We start from the raw sequence: 12,740 nt of genomic DNA, 5'->3' as shown, positions 1-12,740 counted from the left end.
AAAATTTTCTAAGTCCTTGGCCTCGGCATCCACATCCTTCAAGCTCTGGATCTCGTACAATCCAAACAACAAAGGAAGAGTAGGCCATGGTGCCTTCTTCCTCCTATGCAGCCCTACTGATAACATTGTGGACATGTGAATGCAACCTCTTGCATGACCAAGTTATCCATGGAAAAATTTGGTAGCACATGTGGAGGCTTCTCTCTACCAAACATCTCAATGAAGGTGCCACTAGGTGAGGCATACCAATATGTAATGTTAAGTAGTGCCTCCATCGCTTCTTGGGACATGCAAGGTGGATCATGCTCAAAGATCAACTTGTAAGCCAGGATGGTGAAATGGTTAGATAGCCTTGCCATGACTCCTTGGTAGTTGCACTCAGAACACAACCTTAAATAAATGTTCATAGTCATCTCTGGTGATGTCCATGTCCAACCCATGCCATGAAACTGATTTTGGGCACAAATTGCATCAATTAGGTACGTGGATATATAGAATCTCACTTTCTCAACCTTGGGAAAATTTCGGACATTAGTCACATGCACTTTCAGCTGAAGAGCCAAAAAATCTGATCAGTTCAATGGCCTTCCTTCATTCACCAACTGGTCCAACACAACCACCCAATTCTCCGGAAAGGTCTTTGTGCTCTCCTGACCGTACAATCCGTATGAGAAGATGATCAAGAGTTGGTAGGCCTTTTTGAGTGACTTAGTCTTGTATACATGATTTGGTGTCAACCTAAACTTCAACAATTCTTTCACCCAATGCTTTATGATGTCTCTAGTGTTCACATTGTTGTTGGGGGTATAGAAAAGTGCATCTATGTGGTTCACCGACTGTGGTAAGTGATACATCTGATGATACTTTTTCATCTTGAAGGTGTCATGTTGTGTTCCACTAGCACTGCTCAATGTCATTGTCGTAGGATTGGTATGTGAGACAATATAGTGAATTATGTCCTCACATGGGAAGGCGGGGTATCTGCATGCAACCTTATATAATCCTAACTTGTGGATGTTGACATAGACCTGCCGATCTTCTGGATCTTACTTGAAGCTGCCTGCAAAGATATCCTTAATTTCCTTCCATGTTATCTTCATGGCCTTCTCTATGAATAGTTGTGTGTCTACATAGATTGGAAAGTTCATTGACACCTGTTCAAATACATCCTCAATGCTTCTCTCAATAATATCCTTTGATGTAGCTCTCTTGGAAGCCATGTTACCTGTACTGTTGAAGAGTTTCTCAAAAACTGCTATACCTAAAGATAGAGAGGACACTCATGGCATACAAATGTTAGCTTGAAACCAGAAGTACTTCAAGAATAGATCAAGCAACAAACTGGGCAACTGCTGGGAAAGATTATGCAATTATGGGTTTCAAAGGTGAGTGACTGTTAGCTGGATCTGCAAATTGTGTAATCCTAGCTGCCAGTGGGGAGGTGATGCTGTCTGTAATTGCGAAATGTGAAGTTCAGTCTGGCTTGTGCTGGTTGGGACTGTGCATTGTGCAGTCCTAGTGGCCAAGGCTCTAAGATTGGCTCCTAGAACTACACAGTGTGTAGTTGGAGCTAGTCATTGCCAGCCTCTACATAATTCCTGGAGCCAAGGCAGAGCCTTGAGATCCAGAAATGCGCATTACATGCTGGGAAGAGCTAGATTCGGGCTAAGGAAGCCTAGATCTGCCCAAGGGAAACATGAAAATGAGCAGATCTGAGTGAATGGTGATGCATGCAATCAAAATAAGTGGAGGAATCAGTCAAAGAGAAGAACAATGAAGCTTATGGAGAGAGTCGCCGCAACGACAATTGTTAGTGAAAAAATTGGGTTATGCATGCAACACTTAGGAAAACCAATGAAAAACTTAAAAAAACGCTTCCACATGCTAAAAAAAATCAAACACTAGTGGTCATTCAATAAAATGAGTGAAACAACACTCTCACAAGCCAAGGAAACAAAAGTGAGAGAAATAGACTAGAAAACTAACTTCTTTTCCTGAACCACCATGGGACTAACCTAGTCTGATTCTTCTACAGGCTCAATAATTCTTGTGACAAGCATCTTATCTAATTCTTTACACACTTTTTCTGTGTACTTAGGATTCAACCGGTATGGGTGCTGCTTCACTGGCTTCACATCTGGCTTCAGAGTGATCTTCATGACACCCAAATCACCTATTATTCCCTTCAAATCAGTGAACTTTGTGGGAAACAAGTCCTAATAACCCTTTAATAACTCTGTGACTTTGTCCACTATGTCCTCATCCTAGTAATCACCTAGATTTGCAAACTTGGGTTGCACTTCCGATCTAATATTCACTTGCTTAGTCTTCAAGGGCTTTGAGATATCAAGGACTTCTGCCTTAGGCCCCATGACTTTGTGATGTCCTTCTGACTCAGGAATACTTATTTTACTAGGATCTTCCTCACCTTCCTTTGTGGTCACATTATAGCATTCTAGAGCATGATGCAGCCGCGTATTCCAGTGTAGTTGTACCAACGCGAAAGGTTCTTCAGGAATTATGAATATTGTAGCTTTGATCTCCTATAATTCTTCGTCAATACACTCAAATCCATCCTCAAAACTGAAAGTTAATAGAAAACTTTCCTTTATAACATCCCACTTTGCGGTTCTATGTCGCAGCTCTATTTCTAGATATGAATTCATCAGAATAATATCTAGAGTGTGGTAGAATATGTGAACCCATTTTACCTGTGGTACTTCTCCCCATGCCTTCATCCATCAAGCCAGATGCTTGCACAGATTGGCCTTCCCTATATATTTCTCTGTAATGCGGGTATTGGTATAACCAAACCACAACTTCGTCATCCATCGATATTCCTCCCAATCTGCAAAGTTGTTCTTATGTGTACCCTACCATCGAGAAGGCATAGCTCTCAGTGCGATGTCTAATTCCTAGAACTGATGTTCTTCTGATAAATCCCTTTCAAATTTATCCAAAAATAATTTGATATCTTCTAAATCATTATAATATGATAAGTTGCATACCTCAGTAGATATACATCGGAGTGACTTAGTGAGACTTTTGCATCATAGCGATGATACCTCATCAAATCTATTATGCCAGTGTTCAAGCTCCTCATCTAAATCTAAGTTTCAGGAATTTTCCTTCTCCCATGTAATTCACCCATCCATTGTAGGGTTGATCCAATCCTCATATCATGTAGTAAGCTTATAGAATTGCTCAATGTTGTCCTCCTCATAATAACCTTGGATTGGTTCAGTAAATTGCACCCTCTCAATAGGATCAAATGAAATGATAACCCTTACTTCCTTCTTCAAAAATGTAATTTTTCACTTGTTGAAGTTGATGATTGCATTCATATCAAATGCCCAATCAATGCCAAGCAGCACCGGGTATGGATGAATGGCATCCACTATTTCGATTACCTTAAAATTGGCTATAGGACACATCCCTTCAATATCCACAGTTACTCCATGTAGGCGCCCCATAGGAATAATCTTTTGTTGATTCGCCATTCTCAGTTGGATTGGGGACCATTGTAGTGCTGGTATTCCCATTCTTTCCCAGGTTTGCTTTGGAAAAGAATTTGCATCAGATCCCAAATCAAGGATTACCTAGTACATTTCAAATTCTCCAATTTGGGTAGTCAATCTCATCTCCCAACCAATCATTTTCTTACCTCTGTCAACCTTATGCACCATGTGTTGTTTAGGCAGTGGCTTACCCTTTCCAGCGTAGCTATCTATCAATTCTCACAGTCTCTCTATTTATTTTTGATCCCTTAGGATCTTCATGTAGGTCTGTAAGAAAGATGTTAACAATGAAGGATTTGTTTCTTGCATAGTACTGATTTCTATAGGCTTCTCCATGCATGTACTCTAAGCCCTTGATGTAGAAGATCCTGCGTCCACAAAGCTCTTCTTTGCGTCCAGAAATGTTTCATTTTCCCTATTCAAATAGAATCCAACCTCTTTGGTAGCAGCCTTATGTACACATACATTTTCCTTTGGTTGTTTCCCTTTATCCTCCCTAGTAGCTATACCGCTCTGCGTAACTATATTATCACTAGGACCATCTTCATACGGTTCTGATCCTCTCATCTGGATGTTCCTCATAGGTTGTTGGGACTGGGTCCTCTTTTCTTACATCTTCGCGATGAGCATGGGACAATCTTCTATGACATGATCAAACTGTCGACAATATTGACAAGAGGGGTGCGTTGGATACTAAAAATCTCATGCAAAGTGACCTGGCTCTCCACAATTCTAGAAAATGATTTGTCCTCGACCTCTTCCTTCTCCTCTCCGTCATCCTCTTCTTCGTCTATGGAATCCTTTGCACACTACAATTGCACCTTGATCCTACTAAGGATGTGATTCCATATGTACTCTATATTTTGGTGTCTTATCCAACACTAATTCATATCTTCGACAATTACGCTCATCATGACCCACAGACTTATAGAAATTGTAAAATAGCTGCTGGGGAGTATGCACAAAATTCTGTAACAAATGACAATTGTCCGTCGTATGTTTTCCTATGACCTGGTAGATAGCGCACCAAGGTACCACACCTGTAATCGTCCCAACAATATTTTTTGGATTCAGGGGGACATGACCTCCCCCAACTAGATGTAGGTTCTAACCCCATATAGAAATTACCTGCATATGAGTTCTAAAACACAGAAAATAAACAATGCAAGAGCATAACACATAAAACACATATACACAGAGATTTTCAATGTTACAATTCATATTTATACATGCCAAAGCTTCCAATACCATAGACCAAAAGCCATCACATCTAAAACCATGGACTGAAAACCATTGCGTCCAAAACCATGTGTGAAAATCATGCACAAAACCATAGGTAGGTCCGCCCAACCTAACATAGGGTCCAAAACCAAAATTTTTTGGGGCACTACCCCAGACCCCATAGAGTGGGGTTACCTACACCCCTCAAACCCCTTGTGACTCCCTGTGCTACGCAATCGAAGAAACGAAGCGGGAGCTTCCCCCCCTTCTAACCCCCTAGTTAACTACATGGGCTAGTCATGGAAAGAATATAACACAACCCAACATTCTCCCACTTGTTGTTTTCTTTCCACAGGGGGTCACAAGGGAGCTTATTAATTTATCCAGCCCTACAATGCCCATTGTTTCTCTACACCAAGAGAACTTCTCAGAGCCCACAGATTTTGTCAATGCATATGTAGTATTCTTCAAAGTGTACACCTTTACCAGAAACACCTTTTTGTCTTTTATCATATCCCTCACAAAGTGATACTGAACATCAATGTGCTTTGTCTTTGAATGATATGCAGTGTTCTTTTCCAAGAAAATTGCACTTTGGATATCATAGTCTATCATTATAGCTCCCTGTACTAACCCCATATTTGAACACAATATCTGTAGCCAAACTGCTTCCTTGCTTGCATGAGTGGCTGCCATGTATTCTGCCTCTGTAGTTGATAGTGCCACTACAGATTGTTTCTTACTCATCCATCTGACTGCACCTCCAAATAGGTTAAACACATACCCACTTGTAGATATTCTTTGATCCAGATCTCTAGCCCAGTCTACATCAACAAAGCCATGAATATCCAACACTCTGTCCAATCCTGGTCTTCCTTGGTAGCACAAACCATAATCATTAGTGCCACACAAATACCTGAAAACCCACTTCGTTTTTGTCTAGTGCTCCTTCCCTGGTTTTGACATAAACCTGCTCAATACTCCCACTGTATGTGCAATATTTGTTCTAGTATAGACCATCGCATACATCAAGCTACCAAATACACTTGCATATGGAACATCGGACATGTCCTCTTCCTCTTCTTATGTCTTGGGACACTGTTCAGCAGATAACTTTACACCTACAGGAATACGAACCTTCACTGGTTTACTATCCTGCATACTAAACCTCTGCAATATTGTCTCAACATACTTCCTCTAGTTTAACTAGAGCTTCCTCTTTGTCCGATCTCTTTTAATTTCCATGCCAAAAATAAAGTTTGCAGCACCAAGATCTTTCTTGTCGAATTTGGAGGACAAATGGGTCTTCAAATCCTGGATAATTTCTTTGTCATTTCCAACCAGCAACATATCATCCACATACAATACCAGATAAATAAAATGGTCACCAATCAATTTAAAATACACACAGTGATCTGCTTTTCTTCTAGTGAAGCCAAGTCCCCATATAAATGTATCAAATTTCTGATACCACATCCTTGGTGACTATTTTAACCCATACAGAGACTTCTTTAACTTGCATACCAGTTCATTCTTACCCTTCACCGCAAAGCCTTCAGGTTGCTTCATGTAGATCTCCTCTTCCAGATCCTTGTGAATAAATATTGTCTTCACATCCATCTCTTCTAACTCAAAATAAAAAATCATAAGCAACAGATAAAAGGAATCTAATAGAATTTACCTTGGCAACAAGAGAAAAAATATCACCAAAATCAATTCCCAACACCTGGGAATAACCTTTTTCTACCAACTGAGGTTTGTATTTCTCCACCTTTCCTTATGCATTTGTCTTCTTCTTGAACACCCATTTGCTGCCAATGGGTTTCCTTCTAGCTGGCAACTCCGCTAGATCCCAAGCCTCATTTTTATGCAAAGATGCCATTTCATCAACCATAGCCTCTTTCCAAAGTTTTCCATCCTCTGAATCTACTCCTCCCTTCACAGTTCTGGGATCATCATCAGTAATAGATAAAGAGAAATTTGAACTGAAAGCAGATGGACTATACCTTTCTAGCTGCCTTCTTTCTCGAACTGATCTTCTCACGCTTGGTGTTTGTGGCTCTTCATCTTCTGATTCCTCCTATGTTGTAGAGTCTGATTCTTCCTCCTTTAGATCAAACTCTATCTTCTTGGGTTCCTTTGGTTGAACTTCATGTTTAATAACATCTTTCACTTCTCTGAACACCACATCTCGACTGTACACAACCTTCCTTGTTACTGGTTTCCAAAGCTTATAACCCTTTAAACCATCCTTATACCTAATAAAGATTCACTTTTTAGATTTACTATCCAACTTGGTTCGTTTCTCCTTTGGAACATGTACATATGCATGACATCCAAATACCCTCAGATGTGAAAGAGAGGGTTTCATACCAGTCCATACCTCTTGTGGAGTCTGATCCTCCAATGCTGATGAAGGTGATATGTTGACCAGTTAACATGTTGTCTCCGCCGCCTCTACCCATAATTCCTATCCTAACCTGGCACAACTGAGCATGCTTCTTGCCCTTTCCATCAATGTCTTCTTCATTCTTTCCGCAACTCCATTTTGCTAAGGTGTACATGGAGTAGTCTTCTGCTGTGCTATACCACACTTCTTACAAAATGCTTCAAATTCCTTACTGCAAAACTCTCCACCGTTATCTATCCTCAGCACCTTTATCTTCTTCTTTGTTTGGTTTTCCACCAGAGCCTTAAATTCTTTAAACCTATCAAAGACTTTAGATTTCTTCTTAAGGAAATATACCGATGTATTCCTTGAGAAGTCATCTATAAATGATACATAGTACACAGACTTACCCAGTGATGGAACCTTCACAGGTCCAAACACATCACTGTGCACAAGCTCTAATATTTGTTTCACCCTCTTACCACCAGAGGGGAAACTCACCTGATTCTGCTTCCCATATGCACAATTTTCACAGAAATCAAAATCCAAAGAGTTATTACTCATACCTTCTACCATACCTTTACTATGAAGTGTTCGAAGGCCCTTCTGTCCAATATATCTAAGCCTTTGATGCCACAACATGGTCTTGTCTCCAGATACTACTAGATTTTATGCTCCACTTTTAGGAACCACATAACTGTTGCACCCATCAACAACAGTGCTATCTTGCAGCTTGTACAAAGTTCCAATTTGAACTCCCCACATCAATACCAATTCTCCCCTAACCATCTTGCAAGTATCCTTGTCAAACATTATTTTTACATCTGCATCATCTAGCTTGCTTACATAAATCAAATTTCTAGCTAATGCAGGAATATGCAGAACACCCGGAAGTGTTGTAACCCTTCCACCTTGCAACTTCAACTTTACTTTTCCGTGACCAACGATTCTAGCCTTCCTGTCATCCCTTAAGAAGGCATCACCACCGTCATATTTCTCATACTCGCAAAACCACTCTCTATGGGAAGTGAAGTGAAAGGATGCACCTGAGTCAATCAACCATGCCTCATGATCTACATGTGTACTTAAAGAAGCCAATTACACATCCCCACCTTCATCTGAGGTGGTTTTCACCTTTGTGGAAGGAGCATCATCAGATCCCTTTCCTTTATCAGGAGCTTTAGATTTACATTCCCTTTTGTAGTGCCATTCCTTTCCACATTTCCAACACACCACCTTTACAAGTTTTCTTGGAGATTTAGATCTCCCACTTGATGACTTTTTTTTTTTCTATTTTGGGACCATCCTCGTACAGACAAGGCATCACCATTCTAGCTCTCCATATTTTTCCATCTCATCTCCTCCGTCAGCAAGGATGAGACTATTTCTTCAAACTACAAGGAAGTTCTATTGCTACTTATTGCAATAACCAGACTATCACACGAATCTGGTAGAGAACACAACAAACTAATGCACTTATCTTCATCTGAAATTTTAATATCAACAGATAATAACTGACTTACTTTAGTATTAACTGCATTCAGATGCTTTGTCACCGAGTCTCCATCCTTCATCCTCAGGTTATACAGCTTTTTCTACAGGAACAGTTTATTCACCAGAGAATTAGATTGGTACAAAGTCCCTAACTTCTTCTACAAAGCCTTAGCCTTAGCTTCCCTTGATACATTCAGCAATACTGAATCTAAGACACACAATTATATTGTGCTCTTTGCCTTCCGATCTAACTTCTTCCATTCTTCATCGGACACTCCCATTGGTTTAGTACCCAGATATACCGCGATCCACTGATCTTTATCGATCTCTATATTTCCACTACTCGCCATCTTCTTTCACCACTAGAATTGATCTCATAGATCTCCCACTAAACAGGGTCTACCATAGGCCTGAGTGAAACCCCTCATCAACAAAGGTGTCCCCTTGAAGCCAAAACAACTCTGATACCAAATTTAGGTTTTAACCCCATACAAAAATTACATGCATACGAATACTAAAACACATAAAATAAACAATGCGAGAGCATAACACATAAAACACATATACACAGAGATTTTCCCCTGGATCCCAAAACGAGACTACCAGCTTGATTTTTCATTATGTTCCTTTCAATTTTACAATACATATTTATACATGCCAAAGCATCCAATACCATGGACCAAAAACCATCACATCCAAAACCATGGACCAAAAACCATCGCGTCCAAAACCATGTGTGAAAATCATGCACAAAACCATAGGTAGGTCTGCCCAACCTAACATAGGGTCCAAAACCAAAATTTTCCGGGGCGCTGCCCCGGACACTATAGAGTGGGGTTACCTTCACCCCTCAAACCCCTTGTGACTCCCCATGCTATGCAATCAGCACAACAAAGGGGGGGCTCCGCCCCCCTTGTAACCCCCTGGTTAACTACATGGGCTAGTCATGGAAAGAATATAACACAACCCAACACTAGATAATTCTGATACACTAGGGAATGATCCTTGTTGTGAACATGGACTTTGCATTTTAAATACCATACTTCCACGTGGGTGTCATTCTGGACTTATTTTTCCTTTTTGAGACTTTGCAACTCCATATGCAGTCTATCCAACTATGATTGAATCTATTGTACTCCCTAATTCGTATCCTAAATAGGTGAAGCTTCCAACTTCATAGCAATATCCAGTGCATCATCCTGCATTCCTATCTTCTGCTACGACAATGGCAATCTTAAATGACATAATAGTGAAGAAATATACTAATCCCTATGTTGTTCAGCTGTGATCTAGAGATTAGCCTGTTGCAATAGACATTTCAATCTTTGATCAAAATCCCACGTAGACTCATTCACCTTATGCTAAATTTCTCTAACCTATGTTACTGACTAGGCTTGTGACTTAGGCTTCTTGAATTCATTATTTAGCACATCCTTCATAAGCTTCAATGTCAAACTTAGAAGAGTCGTACTATACTTAATATACCAACTTAGCGCCCTATCTTGCAATGTTGTGACTAGTTGCGCTTTCTTCATATTATCATCCATTATTTGTTGTGACTTCCACACAACATTTGCTACAAACCAAAATTGTTCAGGGTCTTCTTCCCCTAGACCCTTGACTATGCGCATATTTATAGTGTTAGCCATATTAAATAGTGGAGGTGGAGGTGGAGGTGGAGGTGTAGGTGTGTGAGGTGGAGGTGATGGTGGAGGTGGAGTAGATGGATGTGCTATTCCTATGTTACCTTGATTTACTGTCTGTGGTGCACCTTGAGACATCTTCAGACTATTACTTTCTTCATCGCTATTAGACACTCCCAACAAAGGACTGTACTCAGCACCTGAATCGACATCTCTTCTGAATGGCTTTCCACTTCGCATAGTTCCCGTCAAGTCTCGACTAAACATCAATTTAATGGCATAACCCGTTTCTCACACAATAGAATTTTAATCCAAGTTTTCAGGTACTTCAGATACTTACCTCTTCATCCTTTGAAAAATCATTGTTCATCTTCGCTATAACTGACAAATGTGTCGATCCGAACTTAGTAATTAATCCACCCAAAATACTATCGATCCAATAATCAACAATCCTCGCGATCTTGTTTTTTTAACCTTCCAAGTGCCTCACTAACTTTGGTGTCTACACAATAGGGTTATCCAACTTCCACATACCTTGACCATCTACCAATTTAGACAACCATTCATATAACTCGTATGGAAAAGAGGAAAAGAAAAATTAGTGTTCTTTTGTATACATGTATCTATTCAGCCATTTTTCTTTCGACAAGCATAGATTCTTGTTTTCCTAGGCTACAAACTCGTGCAACTTCCGATCTATCAACTTTTCGATCTGTTTCTTAGTCGGTATCCACTTATGGATCATCACATATTCCTCAGATAGATCTCACTCCTGGCAATGGAACCATTTCTTGGCTTGAGGGGGCTTTAACCTAGGTTCAGAGTTAACTGCGCTAACCAACAAAACCCTACACTACTGGCCCTTTCAGAAACAACCTGCGTAGCGTAGGCTACAGTCTCACCCGAGGTAGTATTAGGGGATCCTAGAACCAAATTTCTACATCCAAAGGACTATGTGATGTGTTTCTATTACTTTTAGGGCTTTATTCCGACCTTTGCAAACCCTAACCCTTGAAACTTGGAAATTACAGTAACTAACAAATAACATATCCAAACTCTTCGCTAATTATTCTAAACATTCATAATATCAAGTAATTAAGTAGATCTACCCATTTTTCTTATCTATTAAGCATGTTTCATGATAAATTACAGTAAACAGAGTGAATATATAGTAAATTCAAATGTAAACACGAACACAAAAATACATAGATAATGCTCTAAAATAACCTTTATTGTGCTCAGATCTTCAATTACAGACTCCTTCAACCCTGCTCCCATAGTTGTAGGGGCCCGCGCAATTAGCTGCAGACTTACCAAGGTCTCTGTGCACACATCTATAGGAGCCTTCCGCTTCGCCTAAGTATAGAAAAAAAAATTCTCTTACTTATATCATTCACACATTGAGTGATTTTGGATATCCCTTATGACTTTCTATGACTCCTTTTTATATCATTCCCTATTACAATATCAGGGTCTGCGAACCATGGGTGGCTCACAAAACAACTTAACTCGTAACAAACTAAGAGGCTTTGACCTTCCTAAACCCCCTTTGACCCCTTTCGACCTGCACACTTTACTCCTCAAGATGTGGAGACTTTACAATAATAGAATTTTTTTTTTACAAATTTGCCCCAGGGGACCCTATCCCAACAGGCCCCCAACAGAAAGTCGTGACTCATCTCGAGTCACTCTGTTGGTGTTGCCTCGATATTTACTTTTAGACCACTGAACTCTATCTTAAATGTTTGAAGATCTATTTTTCCTTGCGTAGCAGTGTGACGAAATTCTTCAAACAATTTTTCTATAGCTGGACCTTCGACTACAAGGCCCATGGTTCTCTGTGTTTGCTACATAGCCTTCAACTTTCTCTACATTTTCTGTGTCAACTAGATGGCTTCATCTTCCCAAAGTTACGTCCTTGAGGATATGATGAATGCCTTCCGACGTAGATCATCGATCTCAGTTTGGATGAACTTCCCCTCCTGGAGTTGGGTGAAGCTTTGCACTGGTGCTAAGGTCCACGCGATAGCTTTGATCTCATCGAACTACCTTTTCTTTTCTCGGATATCTGCTTCGATTTTCTACAAGGTTGGATCCTCCTATAGCGAGTTCCATAGTTCCATGGCATGTTCAAACAACTGGGTGAAATCCTTGACTATAGCTTCGAGTGTAGTCATGTCCTCCTTGATAGCAGCCTCCCGTTGCTTTCTGACTTATGGAGTAGTGGTTGGCTGCAACTCAATTTGGTCCTCATATATCTACAGTTATAGCTCAAAACATACCTTACAAATATCCTCCTTCTTTCTTTTAGCATGGAGGATAGCTTCAAGATCTTCTTTGTGGATGCCGCTTCTGCTAGAATTTGGAGCTCATCAATCTCACTACAGGTCTGTGCTATTGTTGCTTCTAGTTGCTAACTACATGAAATGACTTCTTCCCATTCCTTGAGTGCCTACGCATTTTCCTCGAACATCT

Source organism: Pinus tabuliformis, chromosome X (genome assembly GCF_031772625.1).
Source record: "Pinus tabuliformis cultivar Carrire ecotype Pingquan chromosome X, CPIR1, whole genome shotgun sequence".
Classification (NCBI taxonomy): domain Eukaryota; kingdom Viridiplantae; phylum Streptophyta; class Pinopsida; order Pinales; family Pinaceae; genus Pinus; species Pinus tabuliformis.
This window is presented reverse-complemented; position numbering follows the sequence as displayed.